The sequence below is a fragment of the Protopterus annectens genome, chromosome 3.part0 (assembly GCF_019279795.1).
Source record: "Protopterus annectens isolate FY-2018-M chromosome 3.part0, PAN1.0, whole genome shotgun sequence".
NCBI classification, from domain to species: Eukaryota; Metazoa; Chordata; order Ceratodontiformes; family Protopteridae; genus Protopterus; species Protopterus annectens.
This window is the reverse complement of record NC_056731.1, coordinates 1,834,772,108-1,834,786,408: the sequence shown is the minus strand read 5'-3', so window position 1 is coordinate 1,834,786,408 and position 14,301 is coordinate 1,834,772,108.

The window sequence follows — 14,301 nt, the reverse complement described above, 5'->3', positions numbered from 1 at the left end:
TTTGTCCCAGCTGAGTGGAGGACAGCCACTGTCATCTCTTTAGACAAAGGTGGAGCGTCCACTGATCCGGGAAATTATAGACCCATCAGCCTAACTAGCCTGATCTGCAAGGCCATGAAATGGATTATCATGGACATCATTATCAAGAACATTGGCAATTTCCAAACACTTGATCTCACACATTTGACTTCATCAAGGGGAAACCATGTTTGCTTAATCTGGTCGACTTCTCTGAGACAGACACCAAAGTCATGGATGAGGGGAAGATGATGCACATCACCTACCTTACCTACCTTGATCTGACCAAAGCCTTTAACACTATTCCCCACACGGGCATAATAGATAAACTCTCTCAACTAGGCATCAATCCATATGTTACCAGATGGGTAGCAAACTCACTGATAGAACCCACCTAGTCAAAATAGGGAAAGTCTCCTCAAGCAGTAGACCCATAACAAGCGGTGTACCCCAGGGTTTGGTCTTGGGGCCTCTGTTATTTGGGATATACTTTTCTGAGGGGCAGGCCAAAACCAGTGGGCTATGGCCAACCAAGTCTGCAGATGACTCCAAGCTGGGCACTGTCATCAATCCCCCTAGTGATGTGGACATCCTCCAAGAGGGTCTCACTCAGACAAATGACTGGTGCCAGAAACATGGCCTCAAGCTGAATACCAAAAAATGCAACATCAATTCCTTTGGTGAGGCACATTCCCACATATTATCACACTAATAATAATGTCAAAGCACGCAATCGGTCGTGAGGGATTTGGGCACCCAGGTTGATAGCAACCTGACTTTTGACCACCATGTTGCTTCCGTTGTATGGAAAGTCTTCTACATGGCCCACTTCATAAGTAAGGGTATCTCATCCAGGGACAAGGAGGTCATAACATCCCTGTATTCTTCCCTTATAAGGCCCATTATTGACTACAATGCCTCTTTCGACATGTACCTCACAAAGCACATACAGCAGCTGGAGAGACCAGAGAGGTTCCTCACCAGGAGAATCCAGGCCCTCAAACATCTACCATACACAGATAGGCTAAAAGCCCTATCCCTCTACTCAGTTTCATACAGACTCCTCAGAGGTGACCTCTGTCTGGCATACAAGGTGATCACAGACCCCACCTTGATGGGACTGCTGCATATCCGCAAGTTAAGCTGCACTCGAGTAATTCACATGCGCAGCCTCAACCTGGTCTGTGATATCAACAGGATTTGTTGTCGGGACAGATTTGTGTCCCAGAGACTCCCCCATCTATGGAATAGACTCCGTCTCCACATCAAGCAGAGTACCTCTTTACCCCTTTTTAAGCCAACCTGGACAACGGGATGGGAAACAGAAAATATACCCCTAGGATTCCACCCGTGTCCCTACTGGACAGGGGCATTGGGTGGTGACTTGTCTATACATGGGCTAAACCCTTGACTAGGCATATATGGGCCTCAGGGCCAATACCCTAGTAATCTCCTATAATCCTATGATCATGTTGCCAACAAATAATAAGTAAATACATTACTTCAGAATGCTTTTTTAAGGTAGATATTATTTTATTTCATCACTGAAACAGCTGTATTTTATCCTGTCAAGAAATGTTGTTTTTGCTATCAATGAATTTACTTCTATTGCATTAATTTCAGACTTTAATAACACTGTATCTTCTGAGATATTTGTCTTTAAGGCAGTTATAATATCAAGCTTTCAGAAATAAAATCAAGCATATGCATTCTGTTTAATGGCCACTGCATTTCATGAACCTTCAAACAGTGATTTTCTATATGAAACAGCTTAACAGCTGACTTTTATTTCAATATACCTTATTATATCTTGTGAGCTATTTAACAATGTAATATCTTGACAGTGAGATATTTATAAAAGAGATCACTCTAAGCAAAGAGTGGCTCCTCGTGCTGTTTCCCTTCCAAAGAAACAACTTCCAGAGGCTCAAGACTTTGATTACAAATGCCTTCCATCAATTATTAAACTTCCAGATATCTGACAACAGTGGTTAAAATGTCAAATCAAATAATTTATAAAAAGAAAAAAGTTGCAGGTCACAGTTAGCCTTTTATCTTGCTTCCTATGCAAATGGCATCTCATGTTGTTTAAGATTTTCCAAAATAGTTAAAACGAGTAACTGAATGTTCAAAAAACATTTTTTTCATCAAAATAACTAGATACCAAATATACCATGTATTTGTATGTATATTTTTATATCCCTTGTTGTTATTACTTCCAAAAATTTGATCAGATTGATATTTCTTTAGTGCCTATATTTGAGATTTCTACATTCTTAACTTCTTTTGTGTCTAAAAAAAATACTTTCCAGCTGTTCTTAGTTATCTATTTTATACCAAAACTATCCAGCAAATATTTAACTATGTACATACATCCATTTATTTGATCACATGATCCTTCTTTCTTTTTATATTACTCTCCTGACATGCACACGCGCAAGCACACACACACACACACACACACACACACACACACACACACACACACACACACACACACACAGATGCATGTAACTTCACTGACCTACTATTCAGTGACCCACAGCTCAAAGTCCAAATCATCAATTCCTTTTTCAGGGAAACTCAGGTGCAAACTTTAACATGGGCCTGGAGGGGAGGGGGGCAACTCCAACCTTCTGCTGTCTCAATGTTTAGTAACCCATTGCTGTGCTTTGCTGAATCGGGTGTCAATGAACTGGTCTCAGTGATCTGTGGTTTAGCAAACACTGACTTGACAATTTTTAAAGAAACCAGTCTTAAAACAAAGAGTTTGATTACAAGAGAAGGCAAACTAATTCAATGGTAATAAGGGTTTAATGGTACAAATTTTTCCTTAGGACATGATATAAAAATAATGCACAATCTCTGCAGTTTCTCTTATCATCTTAAATTTAGTTCCAAAATTATTATTATAATTAGTAGGGTATTACTGTTATCATCAGCAGCAGCAGCAACAGCATCAGCATCATCAGCAGCAGCATCATCAGCATCATCATCAGCAGCAGCAGCATCAGCAGCAGCAGCTGCAGCAGCAGCAGCATCATCAGCAACAGCATCATCAGCATCATCATCATCAGTAGCAGCAGCATCATCATCAGCAGCAGCAGCAGCATCAGTAGCATTAGCAGCAGCATCAGCATGATCAGCATCATCAGCATGATCAGCATCATCAACATCATCAGCAGCAGCAGCAGCAGTACCATCAGCATCAGCAGCAGCAGCTTCAGCAGCAACAGAATCATCATCATCACCACCAGCAGCAGTAGCAGCATCACCATCATTTTTTTTATTCATAGGTTCATAAGTTGATACTAGGCTATCGGCCCTATACAAGCCTAGCCATAACAATTCCCTGGCTATTTCTTCCACACTATTTACTTCCCTGGACCCCTGTCTAGCAGGGCGACTGATGTGATCCCCGGGGTGAATTTCCTATCTCCCATCCAATCATCAAGGTTCCTTTTGAAGAGGGCCAATGAGGCGCTCTGCTTGACATGTATGGGCAGTCTATTCCAGAGTCTGGGGAGTCTCTGGGTCAGGAACCTATCCCTCCAACATGTTTTGTTCATTGTGATGACAAGGTTTAGATCCCTGAAGCGTGTGTCTCTGAGGGATTGGGATTTCTTTAAGTGTAGCATGTCCAACAACTCTGGGTTTGACAAGGCCTTGTATGTTAAGCAGAGATCACCTCTGAGTAGACAATATGCGACAGAGTATAGGTGGAGTTTTTTTAGATGGTCAGCCCAGAGCATCTGCTTTAGGCCTGTGATTCTTTTAGTGAGGTATTTCTGTGGCCTTTCCAGTTGTTGCAGATGTCTTGAGAGGTACATATCAAATGGGGCATTGTATTCTATAATGGGTCTAATGAGGGTTGAGTACAGTGGGACAATGACCTCCTTTTTTCTGGATGAAAAGCCTTAGTGATGAGGTGTGCCACATAGAAGGATTTCCTGACTGTTGTGGTGATGTGGTTATCGAAGGTGAGACCACTGTCCATCTGTGTCCCTAAGTCTCTTATCACACTTTCGGTGTTTAGTGTACTGCCACCTATGTAGTAATTCATTGGGTACATGTTTTTTCCCAAAGGGGATAACTATACATTTCTTGGCATTGAGCTTGAGCCCATGGCTCTGGCACCAATCATCTGTTTCTGTAAGGCCCTTTTGTAGAGTATCCACATCATTTGGGGATCCAATAATGGCTCCCAGTTTGCAGTCATCTGCGAACTTTGTTAGCCAGAGTCCCTTAGTTTTGGCCTGTACTTCAGAGAAGTAGATGCTAAACAAGAGCGGTTCTAGGACTGAACCCTGAGGTACTCCACTTGTCACTTGTCTGGAGCTGGATTTGGAGTCGGCTACTTTTACAGTGTGGGTTCTGTCAGTAAACCAGTTGGCAACCCATCAAGTGATGTAGGGATTAATGCCCATCTTAGTAAGTTTATCTATGATTCCAGAGTGGGGGATGGTGTCGAGGGCCTTGTCAAGGTCCAGATATGCTGTGTGGACCACCTTACCTTTGTCCACGACTCTGGAGACTGATTCAAAGAAGTCAATCAGGTTCAGGAGACAAGATTGGCCCTTCACGAACCCAAACTGTGTGGGGTCCAGTGTTTGAAAGTTGTCAATATCTTTGTTTATAAGTTCCATGATAATACGTTCCATGGCCTTGCAGATCAGGCTCGTCAGACTGATGGGGCAGTAGTTCCCAGGATCCAAGGTGGATCCCCCCTTGTGGAGTGGGATAACTGTAGCAGTGTGCCACTCAGTGGGCATGAAGCCTGAGGTGAGGCTATGATTAAACATGATACTTAGGTGAGGTGCCAGTTCATTTTGTAGTTCATGTAGTACACAGTCTGGGATGTCATCTGGTTCCATGGATGCTGAATTCTTAGCTTTGGAGAGTGCATTTTTACATGTGTGGCCATTATTACTGGAATTTGTCTATCTTTTGGTATTGAGATGGTCTCTTTAGGGGGTGAGAGGGGGGCTGAAGTTTGCACTGAATCAATCTGCCAGGATATTGGCAATATCCTTGGGATCAGTATATTTAATGCCATTCTGTTGTAGCTCAGAGCAGATCTGAGCATTGCCATTTGGATTCTTGACATAGCTATAGAATGCCTTGTGGTTGTCTTTGGAATCTTTGGGAATTTTATTGGAGGATTTTATGAGGAATCTCAGCTTCTTACTGAGGCTGGTAAGGGAGTTTTTTGCATGCTGGGATTTTCCTCTTTTCTGCAACAGTTTTTCCTTTTGTTGTAAAGTTTGTTTATGGCAAGGGACCACCAGATTGGCTTCCTTTTTTTGGAGGAGAGCATATTGGTTCTATTGGGGATGGCACGATTCATGCATGAGTGGATGTGCTTGTACAGTGCCTTAGTGTAGGATTCAGCAGTCGAACTTTCAGTTCCTGTCTGCATGGGTGTCATGAAGTTTGTCACTTCTGACTTGAGTAGCATGAAGTTGGCTTTGGAGAAGTTTTTTATGGAGGTTTCCTTACTGGGGGGGGTGTGGATGTCAAGGGTGATTAGCTTATGGTCAGACCTGACCAACAAGGGGGTGACCATAGGTGTGGAGCATCGATTTCCCATGTTGGTAATGGCCAAGTCTAGGATATTGGAGCCCCTGGTGGGACTAAGGAATAGTTGATCCAGGGTGTTGGAATTTATGAATTCCAAGAACCGTTGGGCAAAGGTGTTGGTGCATGAGTAGTTTTCCCAGTTAATGGCAGGGTAGTTGAAATCACCCAGTATTAGGGTGTTTGGTTGTATCAAAAAGAAGAAAATGTGTCCAAGGAAGCCAAAGGTTATCCAGTACGAAGTAAATACGATAAATGCTGCAAACAAACCAGGCATCCACCAAGGCTGTAAAAGTATAAAACTTTAATACACAGAGTACACAGGATAAGCGCTTTCACACAAGTTGTGCTTCATCATCCACCAAGGCTGTAAAAGTATAAAACTTTAATACACAGAGTACACAGGATAAGCACTTTCACACAAGGTGTGCTTTATCTGATGAAGCACAACTTGTGTGAAAGCGCTTATCCTGTGTACTCTGTGTATTAACGTTTTATACTTTTACAGCCTTGGTAGATGCCTGGTTTGTTTGCAGCATTTATCATGTTTGGTTGTATCTTAATATTTTCCAGTATGTTTAGAAAGGTGTAGTGAGAATCGTGGGGCATGGTGGGAGGATCGGTAGCAAGCTACAATTTGGATTGCAGTCTTACCTAGTGTTAGTTGCACCTGGAGAATTTCAGATGCATTGTGTTGGGCAACTAGCCTAGTGTTGTGAATATCCTTGGTGAATATGGACACTCCTTCACCTTTAGTGTTTCAGTCCTGGTTTGGTGGCCGAAAAGTGTGGTAAGAGTTGTAGCCTGGTATTGCAGGGGTGCTCTCTGGAGCCTTGAACCAGGTCTTAGTTACTGCACAGATATCGATGTTCTCCATTTTTAGGAGTGCCTCGAGAGAGTGCATTTTGAGGTTTAGACTTCTAGCATTGAGTAGCATTACCTTCAGATTTTGCATGCTTGTACCTGTTATGGTGGTGGTTTTGTCCTTTGAACTTTGCCTAAAAAGGCACTATAGGGGTGGCAAGAGCCTTAGCCAGTAACCTGAATCCCAGGGGCGACAAGTGCAGACCATCTCTGGTAAGGCATCGTGGTCTGTTGATCATGTCGTTTCAGGCAGACAGATACTGGATCCCTACTGAATGACACCAGAAGCTTACCCAATTGTTGAAGTCAATCATTTTATCCTTATACTGTGGTATCATTCTGGGCGAAGGCAGGATGTCTCTCAGGGCTAGGGTCATACCTGCCTGGGCCACATGATCCCAGAGCTCTTCCATGTCTCTTTTCATGTAGTCCAGGGAGGTACGTCTCAAGTCATTCACTCCAACATGGACAATGACAGAGTCATATTTGTACTTGTTGTGGAGTGTCTTGAGTGCATGCGTTATGTGGTGGATCCTGGCACCCGACAGGCAGCTGACTGTAATTTTCTCCTTGTTCAGCCTGGTGAGTGGGACATCAGTGTGCCTGACTATAGAGTCACCTATGACTAAAGTGTTGGGTACGTTGTCTTGCCTTAGGGGCTGTTGTTGGTTGGCACACTGGTGTTGTGAGCTATGTGACATTTTGGTTGTGATTGGTGTTTGTTTGTGTTTCAGCTTCGGAGGTCCTTGTTGCTTGGGCAATTTAATGTTAAGGGCCTTCACATATGTGGGTTTAGTGTTGCTATGTGTGATCTTCTTTTTTCTGCAGATTATCTCCAGACTGATTCAGGTTCCTTCCTGTTGTCTCTTCTTTCCACAACACATTTCTCAGAGCTGCTTTTCCAGAAACAAAGCTCCCCTACAGAGACATGCAAACTTCTCTGAGCTCCAAGGTCACAGCCCTACTTTTTATTAACAAAAAAAGTTCATAATCCACTGATAAGACTAATGCTTGAGAGATTACATGACTCGTGCATCAAAGGATAATGATATGCAGAGAAAGAGCAAGAAATGTAATGCATTAACAAAAACTGTTGTTTGTATAGAACAACCGGTGCAATCCAACAATCCAAAACAGAGATGCTAGTATAACCAGGACCAGGACACTCATGGAGCAGAGAGAGACATTTTTTCAGTTCAAAACAATGTGCATCCTAATATGTGTGGCTTATGATTCCAAATTTCCTGAAGTAATCAAATTAGCAAACACAAATGTAAGTGGGATTACACTTTTAAAGTGTATGTACTCATGATAAAGGGTACTTACTGTCATAGCTAACGAGAGTCCATAATACAAAAACTGAACAATCAAAAGATTTGTTTGTGAAAGGGAATTCAGACATAAAACCTTCACTCTGCACTACCTGATTTGTAATGGACAATGCTAAAAACTTTCCAAATATTTATACCAAAATTACGGCAAATACTTGTAGCAGTATTTGAATATAAAAATACCCAGTAACAGGACTTGATTTCTCACTAGCTTAGTTGTCAGTGAGCAGAAGATTGAAATGTAAATTACCCATTTCAACTACATTACTGAAGCTATAAAAATCAGATCAAGGAAAAGGAAAAAAATGAATATCAGGAAATAGCATAAACAGGAATACCATTATGGCAGAAACTGATGAAGACTATCAGATTGACAGTCAAGTAATAGAACACAAATGCATAAGTCATAAAATATTAGGTAAAAACTAAAGTAGTTGCAAAAGCATCTTTGTTATCCATATTGGAGAAGGAAAGTTGCAAAAGAGGAATCTCAAACATTTGCATAAGAAAAATACATCAAAATTCAAGAAAGAAGAACAAACAAAAACTATCACGACCAAACTGTCACAAGAAAATAAAGACATGCAAGACTAACTAAACTGTGACAGGTAAAAGTTACAGAAAAAGACCTTTCTAATCATACCACCAAAATGCCATATTGTAGCAAGAATAAAGGCAACTGAAGAAAACAGCTATATAGATAGTTCAAAAGATTACAGAAGTAACTAGCAGGACACACCACAAGAACACTGGATTCTTCACAAAATATACTTTATTCCAACGGTAAAACAAGAATGAGCGCTTTCGCGTGCTTCTTGCACGCTTCTTCAGATACAAATTAAAATATCTAACCTAGTCCCTTTTATATCCATCAGTGCTAATAATTATTATCAAACAATAAAACAATTACTCAATTGAAGCATTGATTAACCAATTTACGAGAAGATTTTTAGCCTGTTGCCAGTTCAACACTATGCATTCAGTTCATGCCACATTCTCTTAGTATCAATCCTACCTTCTGCTTTATCATTTATTCATAAATACAGTTCTTCCACGTAAAATTGTCTTATAAAACCCAGTATGAGGCAAGTTGTGTATAAATAATGACAACAACATTAACATTAACAAAACCATCACAAACAACCTGTGCTCAGATGACTGATCACCGTACTCTCATCTTGCTGTCCTTGTTTTTGAATAATTAATGAGTATGCAACTAAGAATCACTGCTAGTGCATATAGAGTGCATAGAAGCATAGCTTACATCAAATGCAACATCCTTCAAAGTCTGCATAAAAACAGAACAAAACAAACATATTTTGCTCCATGCACTGTTTAGTGCATGTAGATGTATCGTATGTAGAGAAATTTCCATGCAAAGATGATAGAATAGTAATGTAAGGAACGCATGAGTATTTCCTTCGCTATGTGCATGTAAACACACCAGTGGTGAGGCGCTTAGATAAAACAACCGCTAAAGTTAGAGACATCTGAGTATCCATGTTATGGCTACTCACTGACTTCATTCCCCAGTCCCCGTTATGAAATCACAATTATATCATTATATCTTATGTGAAAATATATATAGAAATATGTATAGAATCAATACTGCATAGATCTAGCCTATTTTGTATATTGTTGAAATTCATAACTTCTACTGGAGATAACTTTTTTAACAACTCATCATTAGACTAATATATCTAAAATTGCTGTTGAATTACTAATCTACTTAATGGTTGGACAAACAACTAATCAAGGCTGTCGATTGTCAAATTCATAATTCCACTGTTACAATTATAAATTCATCCTTTGCTTTAAAATATCGTGAAAAACTTAAAAAACTTAAGATCAAATCACAAAAATTAATTGATCTTGACAATACTAATCAGGAACTCTTAATCTCTTTAACTTATATCGTGTCGAGTAAAACGAAGAAATATATTTCTCTTAAGAAATTCTTTGTATTCCGAGTCTTGCCAACTTGATTATCGATTAATAGTGAATGACTCAAGCTTAATGGACATAAGTACATTAAATAGGAACTACTATTAGATTGTTAAGACTATTATTAAGTAAAATTAATAAAAAGTATACTAAAATATGTATCAAATATATCTTAATGTTACAAAACGTCAGAACCTTTATATGAAGGGTTGTGCGTGTACGACAATTCATGTTATATATATCAAGCATCTGCCAAAATTTGTATAGATATTATTCCTGTGATATGAGTAACTCATATCTCCATCTTGTTTTCCCATTGTTAATTAAAATTAACGTATATATAAAAAATTAACATATATATATAGAACCATATACATAATAGTAAAAACATCATATAAGATTACATGACAGTATGGCTTTCAATCTAATAGTCTGCCATATTGTCAATAGCTTTAAACCTGTGCTTCGAGTCTCATTCCTGGTACTATCCTGAAGTTAATGTAGATATAGATGGATAGGGTGTCTATGGTACCCTGCGGTCAACCTGCTAAGAATTGTTTTAGATCCAACAGATAGACAACATCATCTAACTGTCATAAAATTAGTTTCGGACTTCCATCAATTCTAGTGCAAAGTCTTGCAAACTATCCATATCCAATAACAAGCAAAATAGGGAGCTGAATACATCCAGTTTGTTGGAACTTCATTCAGCCAATTGGTCTCCAATTCTGTCCAGTTCCTTCGTTGCCCTTCGTTGAGCTTCATTACCTGCAGAAAAAAGCATCAAGAGACATCACTGTCGGTGCAATTTTTATGTGCATGTAAAGATTCACTTATTTTTCGGAGATTCATCCCTTTATCAAGTTGGTATATATAAGTTCTTTGAAGGGTGCAGGGGCCTTGCCACCCCACCTTGCAAAAAATGCTTAAAGTTATTTTTTTGCCTTTTAGTGTTTTGGTAATTACTTTTTTGTATTTCAGATTGTTGATTTTATGGAAGTTGGCAATTCATAGTAGAACAATCTATTTAGGTGAGAGAAGAAGCAAAGGAGTATTGTATCCCAACAGAGTGAAGCTGTGGTGAGACCAGCATTAGTAGTAGTCAGGCAGTAGCCATTCATGCAACTCCCCTCTTTTCATCATTCTTGACAAGCTAATTCTTTGTTTTCAGTAAGTACTGCTTGATTTGTTCTAACTTCAGAATATCTGCATAAATACTTCATCCTTAAATTTTTAGGGTCTACATATCAGTTTCCCCTCAAGTGTTTGGCAGTGCTCTGTATAGACTCAGACACCTTGAGTGGCATTTTTCCTGTAAAAGCACAATTGAAATTTCTCCAGTACCTAGCTGCACACATGGTTTGCAGTGATAAGCCCTGTCCCTATAGTTGCAAACTGGATACTCCTGACAGTGATTGATATTCTCACTCCAACTGTCGAATCAATAAAAAAGGGTCTGTTGCCATAGATATGAACTTTCTTACTGTCTCCGTTACTGGCTTGGTGGATATGGGCATCCTGAGGCAATGCAGAAACTGCCTAATGTTTACTGACAACCAGTTTCATTCTCAAACAAACTGATATGGTATGTGAGAGGGATTCAGGGAAGTAAATATTGTGGGAAGAAATATCCAGGGAATTGTTATGGCTAGGCTTGTATAGGCCCTAGGGCCGATAGCCTTGTACCAACCTATGAACCTATGTATTTACACAATGTCACTGGAGGCAAAACTGTCACATAAAAGTACTCCTAATGTCAATAAGGTTGTCAGTAGTACACATGCTACACCCATCACACATAATTCAATGCAGACATATTGATTTCCAATAGCATAGCTGTGACTAGTGGAGTTCCCCAGGGATCTGTCCTGGGACCCCTACTGTTTAGCATCTACTTCTCAGAGGTTCAGGCAAAGACAAAAGGCCTGTGGCTGACCAAGTTTGAGGACAACTGTAAGCTGCATGCTGTCACTGACTCCCCAAATGATGTTAACATACTGCAAGATGGTCTCACAGCAACTAATGCATGTGCCAAACTCATGGCCTCAAGCTAAACATAAAAATGTATCGTCATACCATTTGGGAAAAACACATCCCCTACTGACTGCCACATCAACGGCAACCCCCTAAGCATACAACCTGTGGTGAGAGACCTGGGTACTCAGGTTGATGACAAACTCATATTCAACCATCATGTAGTGGCAGTGGTCAGAAAAGCCTCTTACTTGGTTTATCTCATAAGTAAATGGACTGCATCCAGAAAAAAGGAGGTTATTACCTCTTTATACTCCTCACTCATTAGACTAATAATTGAGTATAATGCCCCATTTGGTATGTACCTCTCCAAATATCTGCACCAACTGGAAAGGCCACAGAAATACCTCTCAAAGAGAGTCCATGGACTCCAACACCTGTCCTGTGTGGACAGGATCAAATCACTATCACTCTACTCAGTATCATACAGATTGTATAGACGTGATCTCTATCTTGACTACAAGGCAATCTCGGACCCTGCCCTACTAGAGATGCTCCATATCCAGTAGGATATGTCTCCGTTACTGGCTTGGTGGATATGGGCATCCTGAGGCAATGCAGAAACTGCCTAATGTTTACTGACAACCAGTTTCATTCTCAAACAAACTGATATGGTATGTGAGAGGGATTCAGGGAAGTAAATATTGTGGGAAGAAATATCCAGGGAATTGTTATGGCTAGGCTTGTATAGGCCCTAGGGCCGATAGCCTTGTACCAACCTATGAACCTATGTATTTACACAATGTCACTGGAGGCAAAACTGTCACATAAAAGTACTCCTAATGTCAATAAGGTTGTCAGTAGTACACATGCTGCACCCATCACGCATAATTCAATGCAGACATATTGATTTCCAATAGCATAGCTGTGACTAGTGGAGTTCCCCAGGGATCTGTCCTGGGACCCCTACTGTTTAGCATCTACTTCTCAGAGGTTCAGGCAAAGACAAAAGGCCTGTGGCTGACCAAGTTTGAGGACAACTGTAAGCTGCATGCTGTCACTGACTCCCCAAATGATGTTAACATACTGCAAGATGGTCTCACAGCAACTAATGCATGTGCCAAACTCATGGCCTCAAGCTAAACATAAAAAAATGTATCGTCATACCATTTGGGAAAAACACATCCCCTACTGACTGCCACATCAACGGCAACCCCCTAAGCATACAACCTGTGGTGAGAGACCTGGGTACTCAGGTTGATGACAAACTCATATTCAACCATCATGTAGTGGCAGTGGTCAGAAAAGCCTCTTACTTGGTTTATCTCATAAGTAAATGGACTGCATCCAGAAAAAAGGAGGTTATTACCTCTTTATACTCCTCACTCATTAGACTAATAATTGAGTATAATGCCCCATTTGGTATGTACCTCTCCAAATATCTGCACCAACTGGAAAGGCCACAGAAATACCTCTCAAAGAGAGTCCATGGACTCCAACACCTGTCCTGTGTGGACAGGATCAAATCACTATCACTCTACTCAGTATCATACAGATTGTATAGACGTGATCTCTATCTTGACTACAAGGCAATCTCGGACCCTGCCCTACTAGAGATGCTCCATATCCATAAGTCTAACTGCTCACACATTACCCACTCAAAAGGCTTGAATCTAATATATGACATCAACAAAACCTGCTGGAGAGACAGGTTTGTCTCCCAGAGGCTGCCCCGTCTCTGGAATAGACTTCCCCTATACATCAGAGTACCTCGCTGACCCTCTTCAAGCACAACCTTGATGAGTGGATGGGAAACCACAAATTTGTCCCAGGGGTTCCACCTGTGTCCCTCATTGATTAGGGGTAACAGGTGCTGACTGAGGTTTCTTTTTGGGGATAAACTCTTAGCTAAGTTTGTAAGGGCCCCAGGGTCATTAGCCTAGCAACCTCCTATGATCCTATGACCCAAATATGCTCAGGCACTTAAATGTAACTATCCTAAAGCAAAAAGGCCTCTAGACAAAGTGCACATAACAAATACACTCAGCAGCCCCAAAAGTACGCTTTCAAAACAACACCCACCTCAACACATAGAGCTACATATTATGGAGCCTCTATCTGTAAGCCCATAAGGCAAGCCACCACACAATCCAACATTCTAGTCATTGGAAACTCCATTGTGAGACACACTGATGTCCCTCTCACCAGGCTGAGTAAGGAGAAAGGCACAGTCAGTTGCTTATCAGGGGCTAGAATCCACCATATTATGCAGGCACTCAGGTCATTAAACCACAATTACCAATTTGACTCAATCATAGACCATGTTGCAGTAAATGACCTGAGACATACCTCCCTAGACTATATGAAGAGAGACATCATGGAGCTCTCACACTATGTATCTCAGGCTGGTATGTGCCTAGCATTGAGCAGCATTTTACCTTCTCCAAGGATGATGCCACAATACGAACAAAAGATGATTGTCTTTAATAATTGGCTTAGTTTCTGGTGTCATTCTAAGGGGGTGCAATATTTGTCAGCATGGAAGGAGATGGTCAACAGACCATGCTGCTTTGCCAGGGGGTGGTCTGCACCT